This window comes from Xylocopa sonorina, chromosome 3, assembly GCF_050948175.1.
Source record: "Xylocopa sonorina isolate GNS202 chromosome 3, iyXylSono1_principal, whole genome shotgun sequence".
Lineage (NCBI taxonomy): Eukaryota > Metazoa > Arthropoda > Insecta > Hymenoptera > Apidae > Xylocopa > Xylocopa sonorina.
This window is the reverse complement of record NC_135195.1, coordinates 5546812-5567312: the sequence shown is the minus strand read 5'-3', so window position 1 is coordinate 5567312 and position 20501 is coordinate 5546812. Positions and strand designations below refer to the sequence as shown.

At 39.4% G+C, this 20501-nt stretch overlaps 2 protein-coding genes across 3 annotated transcripts in view; both read right to left on the bottom strand.

Moving 5' to 3' along the window:
- LOC143422168 (uncharacterized) overlaps nucleotides 1-20501 on the bottom strand; it is a 153037-nt gene that overhangs the window by 16919 nt on the left and 115617 nt on the right. The window lies entirely within an intron of this gene.
- Nucleotides 1-20501, bottom strand: part of LOC143422164 (lateral signaling target protein 2 homolog) — a 44636-nt gene that overhangs the window by 10789 nt on the left and 13346 nt on the right. The gene's annotated exons all lie outside the window — the stretch shown is intronic.

Below are 20501 nucleotides of genomic sequence, written 5' to 3'. Positions count from 1 at the left end.
CGAAATGAAACGAAAACTAGGAGCGATAAAATTACATTTAAGGCTTGGTTTACAAGAGAAACGAGTTTAAAAGTTCGCCACGTTCGCGCGCGCTAATAGTAGGTCGCCATTATGGATGCACCGCGAGCGTCCACGTGTAGCCTCGCACGAGATCTTCAAAATCGTTTCTCTTCGAAACGAGATCTCGAACGTCATTTTTTCGTTCTTCATTTCCCCCTTAATTTACTCCACAGAGTTTCCTCGAAAATTCTCTGCCAACTGTAGCAACTTGTTATCAACGAAAAGCTTAAAATACCGTACACGTGTCGACAGACGTTCTTCCCTTCCTACGAGAAGCGAATTAGAAGGAGAAGACGACTCGTCAAAATATTTTCTCGCGAAGTAGATTATTCTTTCGATGAGTTGACGGAAAAATTTCCAAGACATGGTTGTTGCAACCGAGCGTGACCATGGAGAGATGAATTGCCAACGGGAGATAAACGCGGACGATAGCGGAGGAACAGTTCGGTTCATAGTTTACATGTCTCCCGCATTATCAGCCGCTTCGTTTAATTAAGTCTCGCATGTATTCGCGGGGTCACGGTTGCCATACGACTAGCCAATCTCTATCGTACAGAAAAATTCGATTAACGCCTAATATCGCACATAAGCTTCTGCTCTAGCGCGTTCACAGTGACGTATCTATGTAATTCCTCTCGTGACGCCTCGTATGTGTTTTTATTTACATGACGGAGTATTTTGGTTATTAATAACTGTTGCATCTGGCGTGACGCAGCTGAACGATTAGATCTAGAGTATTCCAAGAGAAATAAACTGCAGTTATCTTGAAAATATTTAATTAAAAGTAGTAAAAATTGTAATTAATCGAGCTTCTCTCTGGTGCAACTCGCATTCGATGTTTAATCTTTTTTTTTTTGTATAGAAAAGATTGTGCTAGAACGATGTTAATTGGAACTATTAACGTGTCGATCGTTCTTCCATCAAATTCTCTAGGCCAAATCACGCTGATGCGATTTCTACTCGAAAAAACAGAATCGTTACAGCATATATAATATCGCCAGTTTCGCTTCTAATCATTTAGGTTATCATTTACATAGTACATATGTATATCGTATTCAGGCGTTCAGTTTCATCGAAATGAAGGTCGTGTCTGTAGAACAGATTCACCTTTTGCTGAATACTGTTAAGTATAGTATCTTTAAATATTTTTAAAGACAGTGCAAAAGCAAAGTAATTACTGAATAGAAAAATTCTAGAAACTCGATAAAAGATATTTAAAAACCAGTTTAAATTACTTTAGAACTAAATTAGTGATTAATGGTCGTGTAATTAATAACCAGTCACTGTTGCCATTAATTTCCATTACGATTCCATTATGCTTCCTAATCGTACGGAAATGCAAAGTATTTATACCAAGAAACTTGAGTAAACGGTTGCAAACCGATTCGAACCGTGATTTAATAAAAAATATCGCCTGTGAACGTGTCGGTTCGCGTGAAAATCGAAACAGAATTCGCAACGAGCCATTAATACATGTATGTCGTTTCATGTTCCCAACGTTCATTAATATTTACAGCGTTTACCGTGAAACAGGCCGAAAACACGTTTTAAAATCCCACTTGTTCATCCACGAGCGGATATCAATCATCGACACGTTCGTATCGTTAAAGCAAAAAAAGAGGAGCATCGATCATCCGGCTCTTTATATAGGACAGCGTACATAATTAAACTAACGAGTCAAGTTTGCGGCAATGAACAATGAGTCTGCTCGCAATTATTCCACGCTGTAAAACGTAACAAGGGGAGGGAAAAAAAAAAAGAGAGAAAAACGAAGAAGAGCGACGCGCGCGTACGCGTTTCGCGTCTCTCAGCCACCCTGCCGCGATTTTTTACCCGTCAAAATTAATCAAATTAATTAGACGCTTCCCTTCCGAGCGAGACGATTAGTAATTTTCCGTGTAACGTTCGCGAGAGAAAAAGGAGAAGAACGGATGAAAATCGTAACTCTTTCTCTCGCCAGAGGAACAGAGAGATATTTATAAATTGATAGAAACCAGCGGCTCCTCGGTACAATGACTCCAATTATACCTACGCGTTGTAATTAAAAGGGGAGAAGCCAGCGCGCGCGACACTTTATGCCCCGTAAACAAGTGATCTTCAATGGAGAAGGGTACGTACACCGATTCGCCGGTAATTACGTAAAGCAGCGTCGGTTCGATGATCAACGGCGACACCATTTTTCTTTCCGTTCCTTTCATCCCCTTCTGTTCTACCCTCGCGCGACGCGACTCTCGAGGAAACGATCGTTCTGGGTGGGTGCAGGCGCGAAACGATGATCGATTCGTTCCTCTTCAGCGATACCGTATTGTCAGCACTGGCAAGGTAAACATAATGAAATAAATGGAGACGGAAACATACGGGGCTGGCGGATCGTCTCACTGATTTTCTGTCAACGGAACGTGTCCATCGTTCTGCACACTGTCGTCCATGAGTGCAAACGCAGATGCGAGTTCGATGTTTTTCGTCAATTTTTATCGTACCATATTGATCGTTATTGTTTAAGTGACATTTATTGTTCGATGTGTACGTTTAATGTACTTCGAAGAAAATTGTAGAACAGTTTTATTATTGTAGTGTTTATCGCGTAATATCAATTTAATTAAATACTTTAGACGATCAAAAGGACTGATGGTTCGTTTGTCACTTTATGAAGCTGGGTTAAATTAAATTTGTTTTAACAATGTATGAAACAAATGTTGTTTGGTATCCAGCAATGTAACAAGTAGTTTGAGAGTTTCTTTTGTACGACAATTAGATAACGAGTTAAATTTGGATGGTACAATTAATTGACTCAGCCTGTATAAATGATATATTCTTGTACGATGCATAATATTTATATATGACAGTTGTACTACTGTATGTCTTACAATGTGCAATCATAATTTGTCACAAAAAGATGACGACGTCCTAAATAATAGAAAATGAATCCTAAACAACAAAGAATACCAAAAAAAGCCCTCACAAATCTATTAACAGAAATTAAATAAAATCACTAACATTCACAGAGGAATTCTTCATTACTTTAGGTTGAAGGTATAAAATATTAAATGCAAATTATGAAAATTGCTTAATCGTAACCTTGATAATAAATAATACCTGTACACGAATCATTTCAACGTTTGTTCGTTCAAGAGCCTCCTCTTTTTCACAGCAACGCTTTTCAAGGAAAAATTCTCTCCTTTTTAAACGTCGTTAAATGCAACTGTAACACGGAATATGGCTCGTAAACGTGCACGCTGACTCACTGTATTTATTATTGTGTAATTATGTACTTGGTACATGGTAAGATAATGAGAATGCAACGAGTCAGCGATAACCTACAAAGATGCGCGTGACCTCAGATTTCGATTGGAAAAGAAGAAAAGGAAGCGACTTTTCGAACTCTTCGCAACCGTTCACATTTGCAATCCTTATCGTCTATCGTTACTTTTTTATCCACAATTTTCGTGTCTGTAATTATTTAGAAAAACACAATTTTTCCTAGCACGAACGATAAAGTTCGTTGTTTAAGGAAACAATTAACTGACGTCGTTACAAAACCGAGAAAACACTGCGCGTAAAGCTCTGTATCCATGTGCCTGTTATCGGCTTATCAATTTACGAATTGACGATAGTTTTATACATGTTTTTATCGCTAATGTAAAGTCTCTCTCTCGTTCTTGTTTTTATCAAAATTGCCTCTCAAGGTGTGCGTCTCGCACTCATTTTTCTCGAATAACAAAACGACAGAGTATATTAATTTCTGTCATCTAACAGTACCTTCAAGCATTCTCGTTCTTCAACTAATCCAAGCATCGTTTACATAATTTATTTTATCACTCGATTAAAAAAAGAAAAATAAGTAAAAGAAAAATCATATCAACTGGCAAAATAAAAGAGTTCCTCGAATTGAAACGCTTTAAATGAAATTACATTCATGTAATTAATAAAGTAATAATTAATAAAGGTAGCTGCAATTTTTCCATGCGTCGAACGATTATGAATCGGTGTGATAAACACCGTCAGTAATCAAGCAGGATTTTACACGTTTGCTTAACAGTTAATAAATACACCGAACATAATATTAACACAGCAAACATAATAATCAAACGGTACACACGTATCGTTTGTCAAACGCAGAACGCAGAAGACAAGACGCAAAAATCAACACCGAAAACGAATCTAGAAAGCGTGACGAGAGGTTTTCACCGGTTAAAACTTCAGCTAATTATTGCAGGCAGACTTCCGAAATTTCAAGGGAAAAATCGCGCGACAAGTGTACTATAGTATTCGCGACAATATAATTTTCCATGTTGTATAATGTAATTAAAAAAAAATATTTCTAGACACGTGTCGATCGAAGTGTCATTCAATTATGATCAAACGTTTCACTTTCTTCCCTGTTAAAGGAAGAAAAAATCCAATTTGGAAAAAGGATCGATGTACACAAGCTGACAAACAAATATGATATTTTTTACACTGGTATCCAGCTCCAATTTTTCAAAAAAAAAGCAGCTGTCGTTGACGTTGAAAAAAGGCAAGAAATAAATTGTTCGAAACGCTGGATTTTGAACCAGCTCGTTCGAAAAATGGACGAGTAGGAAGTTGCTCGATTGAAAATGAAAAAAAAAGCGAAAGGGAGAGAAACTTTCAAGCTTTCCAGCTTCAACTTGTTCGAAAACTTGATTTGAAAATTTTACGAAACATTAATTTCGTTTGTGCGATAACAGCAATTTTAATTCCAAACAGATTTTCCTGACTGAATTTAATTTCATTCGTAATTTATCGATTACATTATACAGAAAGTAACTCAATTTTAATTATTTCGAGCTTGCAGGCATCGCATAGCGCCTTGCATAATTTTCTAGTGTCCTGTGAGCGTCACACGATGTCCTTTAATAAACCTCTGTAAGTAATTCAGATTTCACATCTCGTCTAAAATAAAAAAATCTTGAAACTTCATTACAAGAAACAAACGAGTTACGATTTTTAAAGAACGTGTTGAAATCCTTTAGGACATCGTACTTGGCTGTATCAACCCTTTGCACTCCGCTGTCCCCTCTCAGGGGACATCGTAATTGTAGCATTAATTCTAGAATTAACTTATTCCAGCACAACTTTTTGATAAATGCATGTTTTTCTGAAATAATGAAGAACGTCAAACTTACTATTGTCAAACATGCAGAAATCAGCCTGCAGTGCATATTGGGGAGTGTTTTAAACGTTATCATACTTTACAAAATTATAAAAAATAGACAAATTATGGTTAACCCTTTGCACTCTTTTGTCGAATGTGACTCGACATCAGTGAATAAAACAAAAAGAAATTTAAGCTCCATGAATATAAATTATAACAAAGTTTCAGAGTTATATTTAATACAATTGGTAAACATAATTGTTTACAAGTAGTAATTGAAAAACTATTCTTTAAAGTAAATTTTAAATAAAACACTTGGAATAGTAAGGAGTTGTTGGTAACGAAATTAAAAAATAATTCGAAGTGCAGAGGGTTAATCCTTGTTATGCGATGTTAGTAAAATTGAGTGATTAGTAAACTTTCCTCCTCAAAAACAGCTGTGAAACGCAGCAATGAAATATGTTTTGAAAAACAAGAGGTGTCGGTATCAAAAAGTACGTAACCAGCGATTCTACTGTCGCACGAAGCGCACCTGAGGTTTCGTGTTGCCTGAACCTTCGAGGCAGTCTCATTTTACGAGTCGCGAGACACTCGAAACACTTCGACTCACCTTGATACCGCTGATTCTCCCATCTGGATCAGTTACTTTCGAAAATTCACGCGATACGAGTAGGTTTTAATTGATGCTCTTTGTACGTATAAAAATACCCGATGATATTCAAATTAGGATGCGGAACGGTACGCGATTACGGTTGCGTAACGGCATGTCGATGCACTTCGCATCGATACCGCCGATTCGCGTCGAACGAGTTTTTATTTATTGCTCGTTTGAATAATTTCCGTTTGCAAAGGACGAAGAGAAGCGAAGCGCGGCTTTGCGACTTTGAATGCGTCTCGAATGACAGCGTTGGAACGCTCGTGGAAAGGAGAACTTCATGAATATGAAGTATGATTTATGAGGTTGCTCGAGATACCTTGGTGTTTGTTTCACTAAGTTTTAGGTGGCTCGCTCTCGTTGATTCTTACTTGCTGTTTATGTATCAATCGTACAACAATAGACAGTCCTTGATTCCGCTTGATTCTCTACTCGAAATGAAAAGTACTTAATTCGAAGTTTGATACTTTCAGATCTGAGATAATTCGAGATACGTAGTTCGCGCTGTGTGCGATTGGAAACGTGTTTTGGAGTTTGAGAAACGAACACGAAATTCGAGGGTTCCAGTTTCGAGCGCTGGAAATAAAAGATTTAGGTGTCGAGTAGTTTCAGACGTGTATTTTAACGTTCGAATCGAACTGGAAAACGCAAAACGAGAAGTTTGAGGGTTCGATCCTTTAGCTATTATGCTATACTGTGAATGGTTTCACGCTTTCAGAACTAAAGTATATAATCTCGAAACTGAAATTGGAATTTGACTGATGAGAAGTGAAAAGCACGACACTTGACATTTACAGAGTGAAAATAAAAATATAAGATCTATAGAAGTTCCAAAGAACTGGAAATCCGAACAACTTACGATCTAAAGCTCGCACTTCGACCTCGAAAAGTCTAAAGCATATGAAAGTAGAAACAAAAAATTCGAGATTACTACACGTATCATAATAAATGAGAAGAGCTCGTATTTATCGTTCGCTTCAACAATTTCCATCGCAAAAAAAAGAGACCAAGAAAAGCAGACGATAACGTTCCAACCTTGAATCGCTAATTAACACTCGCCAGGAAGCCGTTCGAGCAAGTGCGGAGAAAGTCAGAGGCGCAAAAAAGATTCAAATTTACGCGAACGTTCGTTTCAGACACGAGCGAACATTTCGAAACGTTTCGTTCGCTATTATTCGCGATCTATGAATTGCAAAGTTGTTAACCTACCGCGCAATACTACATTTAGGATGATAACGGACGTGGACAGCAAATCGCGCCACTGCGTATTAAATCCTTCGTCACGTCCATCCTTGATGCATGTTTCCATCTTAACTGCTCCGAATTGCAACGCTTCTAATCGCTCTAAACAACGTGTATTGATTCATACCGCGAGTTCAAGGACGAAGATGTATCAAATTCAAAACGTCTCGGGATAATAAAAAATTAATCGCAATTCAGATTATTTCTAACAGCATTCCAGTGCTAATTAATATTACAGAGTGTTACCACGAAACAAATACACGGAGTTATGAATCTAACGGAAGAATAAATTAATGAACATTTTTATAATTGAAACAGTCCAATAACTAGAAGCTTCATACGAAGTTTCATACTATTTCCTGGTTAGTTCCAAAGTGAAAGTGATGCTTCTGAGTAATTAAAAGCTAATACAGAATTGAAGAGAAATTTTCGTGATCGAGGAATGTATAAAGATTGATGATGGAGGCTGGAAGAAATCGAAACCGAGCGAAACCAGGGACAATTCGTCGGCTCGAGTGCCACGATGCTAAGTACCGTACCAAGAGGTTGTTCCCTTGAACCGTGCGTACGGAATACTAAACACCCGTTGCGTCCAGCTCGCTTTTTCCACGACGGCATGTATGCATGCACATATGCGCAAAGGTGAAGAGAGTCCTCATGCGACGCACGTGACAGTTTTTTCCACTCTGAATACCCGTTAACCATCCTCCGTTTGCGTCAATTGATCTAACAAGCGGATCGAAATTGACCGTCCCACGATAAACAGGCGAACAGTCGCCTAACGATCGCGGCGATCCACGCTCGCACGTCCCATAAATCATTTTTAAACGTTCGACGCTCGATCCCGACTGATCGCGGTTCAATAAACCGCTCGCGAAACGAGTAAACCTTGCCGCTTCCGCTTCGAGCGCGCTGGCGCGGCTACCGCGGAGGGAACGGGACCAAAATGGCGGCCAACGGCTGGACGCGGCGTTGGGAACAGTTCGAATGCTTTCCAAACTCGCGCTACGTGCCCGTTGGAAACAGAAACGAACGCATTTCCCTTCAGCTGCGTTCGATCGCGTTTTCGTTAGCGAGCAACGCGTGTTATTCGAGATTATGAAAAATGATAAATGCGGCCACGGTCGTCGGGTCATTTTCTAACCCGATCGCGTTCTCGTTTTATCTCAAAAGTAGAAAAACTTTCTACTTTCGAGGTGAACACACAGAAATGACTGTGTATCTGTTCGCGTAAGTATGCAAATTAATCTGTACGATGACCGTGAGTTTTCTTCAAATTCTGAGAGGATTTCTGAAGAGACAGATGGAAGAAAGCGTATTAATGAGTGAGAAGAGGAAGATATTAATTTTACAAGTGAATTACTTTCTTTTCGATATTTCTGGAAACCAAATTTGGAATATATTGCAAACGAAACGACTTAATTCAGCTAATTACAGGACACTTTGGTTATCATTAGATATTTGAGCTTAGACTCTGTTTATTTTAAACTGAAAATGCAACGTATAATAATAACTCGATTAGGTCATCTCATAAATAATCGATTTCCGTCCTGGCTCGATGAAACGTCTAGAAAAACACTTTTCATCGTTACATATCTGATTAACGAAACCGCAATCAACATTCTTGCAAGGAAAAAGCGTTCCTCCTCGGACCACGCAAGGTGACTGTCTAGAAATCACGCTCGCCAAGGTCAGAATTGATAAAAAGAACCGTTCTCTCTTAATACCGATGATTCAACGATTTTTTCGAGTGTCTTCCTTGCACAAGAGTCGTTAGCAACTCTGAAACCGCAAATCACGCGTTCAGGTATATTTTAAAAAACGGAACAATCGTATCGGGTATAATCAGTTCGTTCTTATCGTAGGTCAACACGAAGGACGAATCAGTACGCCAAATAAGTGTTCTTAAATTCCGCTTCGTTTCTTTTTTCCAGACGATATCAATAAAATCGTATTGGTGCAATAAAGCATCGTGTAAATATGCAATGCGTCCTTGACACGCTTCAGTTTTGCGATTAACCCTTTGCACTTCGAATTGTTTTTCAATTTTGTTAACAACTCTCCACTGTTTGAAATGTTTTATTTGAAATTTACTTCAAAGGGCAACTCCTCGAATGTTACTTGTGAACAATTTCGTCCAATGGAGTGTTGTGTAAATATGTTAACGCATCCTTGACACGTTTTAGTTTTCACGATCGACCCTCTGCACTCGGAATTATTTTTCAATTTTATCGCCGGCAACTATTTTAGTTGTTTTATTTGAAATTTACTTCAAAGGGACAGTTCCTTGACCGCTAGTTGCAAACAATTTTGATTATTGGTTACATTAAATATAGCTCTCGAACTTTGTTATAATTTATATTTATAGAACTCATATTTATTTATTTTTTTCTCTACCCTTTTTTATCTACGTCGAGTCACTCGAGAAAGGAGCGCAAAGGATTAAAAGTAGGGAATATGAAAAATTTCGATTGCTGTACAAGAAGAACCTCTCGTTGTTGGAACGTGAAAAGGCTAAGGTGCGAACAAATTTGTTCCTTTCTAAACGATGAGATCATAAAAGGAAGAAAAAATAAGGCTCGTTTCGATGATCGATGAGGTTTACACGAGGCATAACGTGAATCATTCGTAGCAGACAATCGTAAACACGCATATATTAGATAAAGTAATTTCATACTTCAATACCCTGTATCGTTTCATTGCGAGTATTTATAGATTATCGTAAGTTATACATCATCGCGTCATTTTTCCACAACCAACATTTGCGAAATAAACGAACAAAAGAAATTGCACGTAACTTCAAGCGTAATCGAAACATCCTGGATCCCGATACAAAGTTCCACTTTCGCGTTTGCAAATCCAATGCTCTCTGTCTCTGGTGACTCATCCGGTTAATTAAAAATACGCGTTCAGGACTTCTAGATGTTAAGAAACTGTTTTCATGAACCGTATCCTCAACTCTGACCAAACTGACGCCATTTTCCGTTGGTAATTACGCTGCAACGCGTTGCTTAACGCAATATGGATCAGGTGATTTCTCTAGTTTGAAAAATCGAACGTAAGGAGAGCTCTCTCAGCTCTCTTGCTTAACTAGACGTAGGTATCCTTTGAAATTGTGTATCTTAGAACCGAGTACGCGTCGATGCTTGTACACGGACCGAGTAACCTTCGTCAAACTAATACAATGGGCTATCGATACTTCATTAGTAATTAGTAAACGTCGAATGTTTCCAATACACGTCGTAATACGTCCAAGAAAGTTTGAAAAGTTCATCGAAGCTTCTAGCGTTGAAAACGAGCACAGTATGGCTCAAGTTTTTCGTTCGACTTTATAATTTCAAGGATTTTTTAAATCGTTGAATGTAAAGACTATAGTGACTTTTAAAATATCATAAATGCTTTCGATATAGACTGGTCTATTTAATATCGAATGTATAATCTAGAAATTTACAAATATGGGATATTATTAAATTATTCAGTCACGTCAGAACGTCGATGATTCAGAAAGGAACCACGTATCTATCTCAATCCTCTCGTCGTCATCAGTCAATCATGCTCTTAATATTTTTGCAAATAAAATTTGTTCGCGCTTTACTTTCGAAGACCTCAATTCTTGTAAAAAAATAAATGAGAACCCTTCTTAACTTCAGTAATATGAAACTACCCTGAAAATGATACAATTATTATTTGTATTTTGTTTCACAGACGTGGAAAATGGCTACGGTTCCCAAATTCAACGACTCAATCAACCCCCAACATAACAAACTTGGGCCAAAAGATATCGAGCGAGCGATACTGCAGTCATTGCGTTTCTAGCAAACAGAAATCAACTGCACTGAGCAGAAAAACAGATACGCAAATGTAGAATGACTATGTCGAATTTTATTCGATTCCATCCACAGCTGACAAACTAAAGGAGGTGCTCGACAAACAATGGCAAAAAAAAATTCAAGAAACGATTCTGCGCTTCGAAATAGGATAAGGGTCAGGAATAGCAAAGTTGTACAGACTTTGTTTTCAAGGAAAACGACTTCGAAGATCCGGCAAGCGTGTGTGCATTAATGGTAAGAGAGTTGGCGGATTTTCAAAGTCGAGTTTCTCGAAAACAGAACCTCGAGAACGCAATTTTGCCGGTCCTCCGCTTTGGTCTTATTGTGTAATCAGTCTGTGAAGTTTTTACTGTACGACAACTCTCGAATAGCTTGCATATACCTCATCGATATTTTGTCGAAATCCAGCCGTACGGAAAGAATGAGACAACGCGATCCAAATGCCCAAAGACAGAACTGGTGTTTCAAGATCACGTTGGTACCAAGCGTACCAAAGAACCCCGAAGGGCCCATGAATAGCATGAATTTAAGAATTGCACGATATCGAAGAGATCTCGATGTTTCATTAGTATCGAGTGTACCAGAGGACTCCAAAGGTCCCATGGAAGCTATAATAGAATATCCCATCTAAATCGATCTATACATATCTTGAGAAACTCTCGTGCAACATATTCCAATAACTGTTTTTTATACCATCCTACTTATTGCATTATGTATATAATCATTACTCGAGTCGAATACATTAAATTTGCTATATCCATACAGTGGAATCTCTCATAACGAGTATTAATAAGTAAATTGTGAAAAAATGGCTCCCTTAACGTGCGATATTTCGCATGAGTGACGCGGAAAGAAGTGCCCTTTTGCGTCATTCAACTTCTAGTAAAAAAAATTACGTATGCGTCATAAATTCATAAACTACATAATGAAATCGATATCACATTCCAGGTTTGCTAGCTTGGTGTAAAAGAAAAGATAAGGATGATTTCACTACTCAACAATTTGTAATAAGCAATGTTCTTTAAATAAACGTTACGTGTACAAAATTTTGAATATTTTTTTTCCGTGGAACGCTTTATCGTATTTTACATTAATTTATACGAGAAAAAAATTGTTTCCTTTTACTTCCACTGTATTTCATTTAATAATACTTTCAAGTGACTACGAAATTTTCTCGATCGTATTCTACACTTTAACAAATTATTTCAACCCCTGTGCCGTCATTTATATTACGTTTCAGCCGTGAAAAATCGTTTCTGTCCTATTTAACTGAATTATGGCCATCATTCGTGCAGTTCGAGACGTTCGTACAGAGTTCTATAAATCCTAGGTGTATTAAGTTCTGCGATATACCATTCGAATCGAGGTCCGCACGCGGTGGATCGTGTTCGCTCGGTGTCTCGGGTCCAGTATCGTCTGCGTTTAATACCACATTACCAGAATGACGTGGTGTAATATGTTCGGCTAATCTCGCACCTCAATTCCGTAGAACTGTTAAGCTCCGAGTAATCGACGATTAAACAATTCCATGAACAACGACTCGACGTCTACCCCGCGACGCGATCTTGGCTCGTTTTTCCTCGCATCTGACCTACATCGGGCGATAAACGAAATTCCAATAAACGATCTTCCACGCGACGTTTTGCAAATATTGCTCCTCGTCGAGGGAGGTTTCACTTCGAGAGAGCGAGATGTTGCACGGTTAACAGATCATTTTCTATCGAAATAAAAATTTATTTACGACCGAAGCAACGCGTATTATGTCTCGCGAAGTGCTGTATACGTTTCGATCGTAACGAGATACGCCAGCCATTTTTTACATTGCTCTGTAAGTAATACAAGTATGCTTCTTTTATTTTTCGAGGTCTTCTAATGGACGCGTATTTATGATATTAAAATATTATTTCAGAGACAGTATTTTTACCACTTTTACTCGCATTCTATTTTTTATTTTGGAATATTTATGGACTTGAATTAACTGGGATTAGTTGGAGCTAACCCCAGGGATTAACTGGGTCTAGCAAGGATTAAAGTACATCGATTTACTCCAAAAAAAAAACTAAAAATAATTGATGTAATTTAACAAAATACAACGTGACTGTAGCAAACATTCTTCTTATGTACACACTTTCTACAAATTAGAAGAATTATAAAAAAAAAACTCTACGTAACGACTGTCTAGAAAATTACAGAAAAGTTGCAAACCAATAATTTTAAGCCTGCTACGGTTTTTCTTCTCGATTGTGTTCTCGTTTCTCGCAGACACTTCCTACTTTCGAGACGAGCATACAGAACTTACCATTACTATCCGTAATTACCCAAATTATACAATCGATTTGATATCTCACTTTTCGGAAAAGAAAGAAAATCGTTCCATTTTTATTCCAACGCTAATATCGACTAACTCTCTACTAACCAAGTAGCACAGAAAACTATTGACCACGATCGTTGCTGTAAAGTCACCAGAGCTCGCCCCAGAATTACCAGCGTCAGCGCGTTAACTTGCAACTTTTTTCAGAACTGGCCTTACATCACTGCGAACGGCGAAACATCTGTTGACCCGTAAACCAGGCATGTCCTCCGAGCGAAAGATATCGAAAAACGAGCAGAGATTCGTCGTATCAGCAAATTATGCTCGTTCCTCGAGAGTCGCAGCTCCTCGATCGGCTCAGGAAAACGGGACACGTGCGGGTTTTTTCAACGACGTTTTATCAGCAGTCATGATTCGAGTTCGAACCGCGGAAGCACGTGAAATGGTAGCACACGCAGCAGCGATTACGAACGCTGCACACGAACGTTCCACCGAATTGCACTCCGGATGATTCATCTGCGCGCAAGGTGCGCGCGTTCCTGATCGCGCTCCAAGTTACGAACTTTCGACGGAGTTCGAACCACGTTGCTCACAGCAAATTTCGAATGTTTGTACACCGTTTTTCGTGAAACTTTGAAGAGACTGAACTCGTACGTGAATGTTAAAATTTCTAATTTAATTTTTGTATTTTTCTCTGTGACTGAAATAACGTTATTCATGTTTTTCCACAGTGATAATCATTTCAATTTGTAAAAAGCCAACAAGTCAGTATCTTTGAAAGATTCGACTAAGCGACACGCGTATTTACAATCGAACGTTGACAAAAATCGATATCAAGTTCGAAATTTGAAAATACGGACATTCACGATAAATTTGCAAGCTGTCGCATCAAGTTTCAAAGCCTGCGCGCGTCCGTCTATCGAATTCGAAAATTTGCACGTTCGTTCGAAACTCGTACAGATGGCCGAGTGAAAAACTTGAAATTCGCCCGTTCGTAATCGAGTTCGCCAGTTTGTACGCTGATAATCAAACTTTCGAGATGATTCGGTTACGCGAGCCCCGCGATCCTGTCGGAACTAAAAGTTTTCGAAAATCTGCATCAGGCTCGAGAGAGCTCGTGTCATGCATATAATTCGCAAAGTTGGAACGCGTTGCCGCGTCGAGCACGAAAAATTTCGAAGTTCGCGCGCGGCAAATTTAAAAGTTCCGCCGCCTCCGCGAATCGAATCTCAAAGTTTCAGTGTTCGAAGCGTGAAAATTTCTATGGACGTACAATTCGAAAGTCCGCGCGCACACGCGCGTGTGTTAAATACTGAACGCGTAATGTTGGTCGACTACGAAACGAAAAAATTTGCATGCTCACAGAACCAACATAGCGATTGAGGGTATCAGCGTACACTCACGGACTTCAGTCGCAATTTTAGATGAATTGACACTTCAGCTTAATCCTTCTCCAGCGATCATAATAATGATACAGCTTCAATCATACCTGTCTATCTCTCCTCGAAAATAAAAACGATAAAAAATATCTTGAAACGTCAATAACTTCATTCGCTGTTATCGCGAAAACGAGCTATCGAGGATTTAATTAATACAATGCTGATAGTCAAACCGATTATAGGGAATTTTTCAACTAATTTTCAACTCTTTACAATCGCCTGCAAAATATCATAAAATCTAACAGCAAGATTAAAAGATTAAATGTTTCGAAGCATCGTCATCTCAATCACTAGTTAAATTAATAAATTTACCAGCTCGTCATTCTCGAACGAATCAGACTCGAACGTTTTACAAAAAATAAGATTGCTGATCAATCGTTCGAAAAGTTTGAATAGAATAGAGCAGCAATGTCTGCTTCGTCGTATAAACGTCGCGTCCATGGCCAATCGAATGCATCGCTGGATGCATCCATTCAGGAGCAGATCCAACGCGAACGCTTCTAGAATCAGGGGTAGCTTCCAAACTACCCTCTCCGCGACAAATAGAAGCGCGCTCCAACATTTTTCTCTCGATTAGAAGGTGTCGATGGAGAGCAAACAATGGCGATTGGAAATGATAATGGCAAGTACGAGGCTCTGGGACACCATTAAAGTGCAATCTCCGTACCCTCTTGTTAATTGTTATCCTTTCCCCGATGTTTTCGTTGCCTCTCTTTTCGCATTCACTCGATCCAGTAATGGAACAGTCGTTCGTATACGCCATCCGCTTGACAGGCTTTCGATCAAATATATCCTCCCAACGTCCTGGATAATACCCCAAGGCGCTTTTAATCGTTGTGCGCTTATACGAATTAGATTCTGACTAATTAAATTGACATCTATTTTTGCGACGATGCATCGGATAACGATATCATAATGTACGTACAATGATCGACAGATACGGACGATAACGTTGGGGATTCTCGTATTTTTATCTGATTAAATTATAAGTATAATGTAAGCGAGATAGCCGACAAAGAAAACGAGAATAATTTGACGCAAATGAGAATAATTTGTCGCAAAATTCTGCTGCAAGCTACCAATAGAATTTTCGAGTTCTCTTCGTTCTAAGATGTTTCATCGTAAAGATGAATTCGATCGTGTTCTTCGTCCAGTGACAGCGATTCCCTTCGATGCAAACGAAGAATGCGTGACGCCTCGTTTAAATGAGCCATAAACGCAATGAGTCACGTGTGCGCCGAAACTTCGATCGATCAACCACCATGCGCGTCCCTAACTTCTAAACGTGATGTCATCCGTGCGCTTCGAACGTCCATCCGCTGTTGTTCGACCAGCGAGAAGTTGCGCGAACGGCTGCCCACTTCGATGCTACGACGAAACCGCAGCTTAGGATAATGACACACTTTCCGGAAACGTTTTGCGTCACGTGCCGGTGTTTATAAATAACGTTCAGTGGGACAATATAATTCATCGCGCGAATACGCACGGCAGCCAGGGATTCATTTTCTGACTATGCAAGATTACGTCTTCCTCCACGGTTTGCAGTTATGTAGGTCGGTGACAGTCATCGTTACAGGGGATCTGTCTGCGTCGTGGCGATCGTTATCGCGATATACCTCGAACACAGCTACGAAATCCCCCATTAGACGCATTTCTCGAAACACTTGTACCCAAACGTGTATTTGCACTGTTGTACAAACTACCAGCGATCACGATATAGCTTATTTATTACAAAGGCATGAAAATTAAAGGTGTACGAAAATTGCAGTGCAAAGTGGAAGGATAAATTTATGAAATTGTGCATCGACGTGGTATCCTATTTTAAATATATTTTGTTCTAATGAGTAAGCTTTCTTGTTTCCAATGCAACACTTCTAAGACCTTAGAACTACTGTCGAAAGCAAAGCTACACGGTTTAAATTAATGTCAAAGTGACTGACATGATACCTCGAACACAGCTACGAAATTCCACATTAGACGCATTTCTCGAAACACTTGTACCCAAACGTGTATTTGCACTGTTGTACAAACTAGCAACGATCACGATATAGCTTATTTGTTACAAAAGTATGAAAATTAAAGGTGTACGAAAATTGCAGTGCAAAGTGGAAGGATAAATTTATGAAATTGTGCATCGACGTGGTATCCTATTTTAAATATATTCTATTCTAGTGAGTAAGCTTTCTTGTTTCTAGTGTAACACTTGTAAAACCTTAGACCTACTGTCGAAAGCAAAAATTACATGGTTTAAATTAATGTCAAAGTGACTGACATGAATTGCAATTCAGTCGAGCTCTTTTATAATATGGCAATTCGTATCTTGCTTATTTTGCCTTCAATTTTGTTCGACTAACCATATGGAGCAATTAAACTGAACGCTATACCAATATAAAAATATACTGCTCTCTATCATACATTAGGGAACAACTTTCATTAAATATATAATAAAAATAAGAGCGAACTGAAATACTTTGTCGACTTGTTTATCACTCAGCAACGTGAAATGAAAATTTTCAATAACGTCGTGCACTGACAAGTTAATTCTCCGCTCGATTCGTGAAATGTCCACGAGGGACCTACTCAAACGTTTCCCATTGAACGTACAAACGGCGTTTACGACCTGTCGAGAGTGTCGAGAAATTTATCGGTCGATTAAAATTTCTAAGTGAGAAACGATCGTGACCGCGATAAGGAGAGAGTCATATAAAAAAAAAAAAGAAGAAAACCATGAAAAACATATTTTCATCGAAAATAATTGTATCGCATAAATGAAAAAATCGAACACAAAAAAAAAGAAATAAACATAGTTTAACATCAGTAATTCGTAGCATACGATAAACGGTTAATAAAACGGCTGTGCAGCCGCGCAACGATACTTTTGAACAAGGGTGTACGCCCGCAGATGCGTCCTTATCGCAATCGATACACGGTAACGCGTACACTTGGCTGTTATCGCTACGAAACACGACTGAAACCGTCGGAGGCGCGTCCCAACGGCTCGTACCAGAAAATCGCTATAAGCGATCGGTCGACGCTATTTTTGCGATTAAACAGCGCGGGTGCACGACGGCGGATGTTATTTCCGAGTGACGAGCCGGCCAGGCAGCTACGTGGACAACGACACGCGACCATTTTCTAAATCGAACGTGTTCAATCCCGTCGCATAGTGGCTCTCGATGGAATCGTTTCACTTCCTGGTAAAAAAAAAAAGAAGAAGAAGAGTAGCTGCGTCGCGGCAGGTGCTGCTCCCTTCGACGAAATCGGTTGCAAATCTTGCTGGAATCGAGGCGTACACGCGCTCCTCCGCCTTATCGCGAACAAGGCAATTTCCATTTTCGTCGTTAACGAACCGTTCGCGACGAAATGTCACCGGTTGTTGTGCAACTGCCCACGGAACGGACACGCCGCGACGGCTTCGGTTTCCCTCGTTTAAAAATGAAACGGAGAGAACCGTCGAGCGTGGAGTGCGTATTATTTTTAGTGGCGATGTTTAGATCGGAGATCGTCAATAATGAGGCACGCAGTATCGTTTGGGATGTCGTACGAATGTTATATACAAATTTGTAGCCGTACGAACGCGATACTTTTTAGTGGATTATACATACATGAAAATATTGATAGATTTCGATAATTATCGATACGTTTCGCGTACCATTTTCCATTTGGTACTGATTATATTCGTCTGAGCCACTCGATACCGTTCTTCGACGATCGCTCGATTTTCTGGCAACAGAGGACGAGTTTACGCGAGGCAACGCTTTAAAGGTGGTTGCGAAACGGGTTTATACTTGTTATCAGCCAACTAATTCTGAATAGCTAAAGTAGCCGCGCGTAATGCAAACAACAGCCAGTTGCATTAGTTGTAGGCATCGCAGTGTTACAACATCCGATACGGGCGTGTAGAAGAAACGAGGAAAACCGTTGAAAAATGTGTCCGCCTCTCGCGAACGATCCTACAATAAATCTCGTCTATAAATCGGAGCAGGGCCCTACTGTTAATATTTATCACGGTCTATTATCATTATTGTTATCATTGGACGGTGACTCTTTCAAGGCATTCTTACGTAATATCGCGATTTACCGCAGTACTCAGTTTCAGTGGATTTTAGTTGACCCCCGTTAACGTGTCAACTTCTCGACAAACACTGTACCAAAATACATCAGCGGTATTTTTAATTGTTCCGACGTGCTCCTTTTATCGATCGAGATTCGCGCGCATTAATATCTTCGCGCTGAGCGTCTTCGTTTTAGATCGCGTCGTCTCGAGATCAACGGGGCGAATCTAAAAATTCCTCGACTGCATCCGCGAAACGTTTCGCTGGAACTGATAAAACTTGATTAGAAGCGACGTTGACATCGCTGAACGTCGCATAAATCACGATACGTTCACGTTGCATTTCGTTACATCGCGCATACCGTTTCGTGATTGAAGTAGGTGCGATTCGGTTCAGTTGGGACGTCTCGAGAAAAGAATCGCATCGTTTTATCGGCGTGATGCACGTTTCAACAGCCATCATAAAAATCTGCATTCGAAACGTTACGTTAAACAGTGTTAAGAGCGTTAAGAGAAATCTCAAATATCCCCTCCATCTTCATCAACGTGTATCATGGTAATTATCGTAAATTCATGTTAAAGGTTTCAGCATTTTTTTTCTACCATCGAGCTAATGCAACAAACAACACAACTCGAGCGTAACAATTATCTTCGTTAAACATTCGTCTGGAAAACAATATGTTTACCGAAAGTAATTACAACGTTGCCTTAGCGTACAATTTCATTATTAGATAAAGACGTAACAGGGTAAATTGCTCTGTCGGAAGAGATATTACGATGTAACGTCGGTCATTAAAAATGACATGATCGAACAAAACACCAATACTAAATTATTAAATCTTACGAAGTCCTAAAAAGAAGTACAAGTAGAGCTGCATCAGCTGATCCATAACATAATATATGGTTCCATTTAGAAAAATGGAGCGTGACCTCGGAAACTTCTCCAATTACAAAAAGTTATTACTGCCATATTATAAACTCCTCCATAATCCACTGAACAACTTTTACTAATAAAGTTTCCTGGTATCTCCAAAAGCAACAAAGATATATGAATACCAATTCTTCTTGAACAACCCTCTGTAATTCCATATAGTAAAAAGACTCCATTGTTTTGAAATCAGTCTTATCTTGCAAAAAATTTATAGAAAGTATATAAAGCAAAATTTACAGAACCACAAAATACAAAACCTGCGATAATAATTCAACGATATTACAATAAGTCTGCCTAATTTTAATAATTCCTAAATATAAAGAAATGACATTCACGAAACACCAGAGCACCCAAAACACACGTGTATTCAAATTACTATAATATACAGTAAAGCATCGAAAATTTCCAGCGATTTTCTTCAAACTCGTCAAATTCGAACGCCAAACAAATTCCACCCTCTACCCTCGCAGCACGGTTGTTCGCTTTACGAGCGAACCAAGTCCCATCGCGAGTGCCATCGGGCAGATGTGTACGTAACGTTATCACGAGATGGTTATGCAAAGCGCGAGGGGGGAAGAATCACGGGGAAAAACAAAGCGGCGTCGACCGTCGACGGCATGTAAAAATAATGCGCCAGGGACTGAACAATGATTTCGCGTGGTACGTGCGAATCGTGCCATCGCAGCCGCCGTTCGCAGAACCGTGAACGCTTCTCGTCGATTCACAGAATCTTGCACAATGAGATGCCTCTGACAGACCAGCGGACCCCAGACTCGCGGGCTCGTTCCCTTACGCGATCGTCCGCGTTATTCAGAAAACACACGCGCGCGTACGTGTGCGACTGTGTCACAATCGAGGAACGA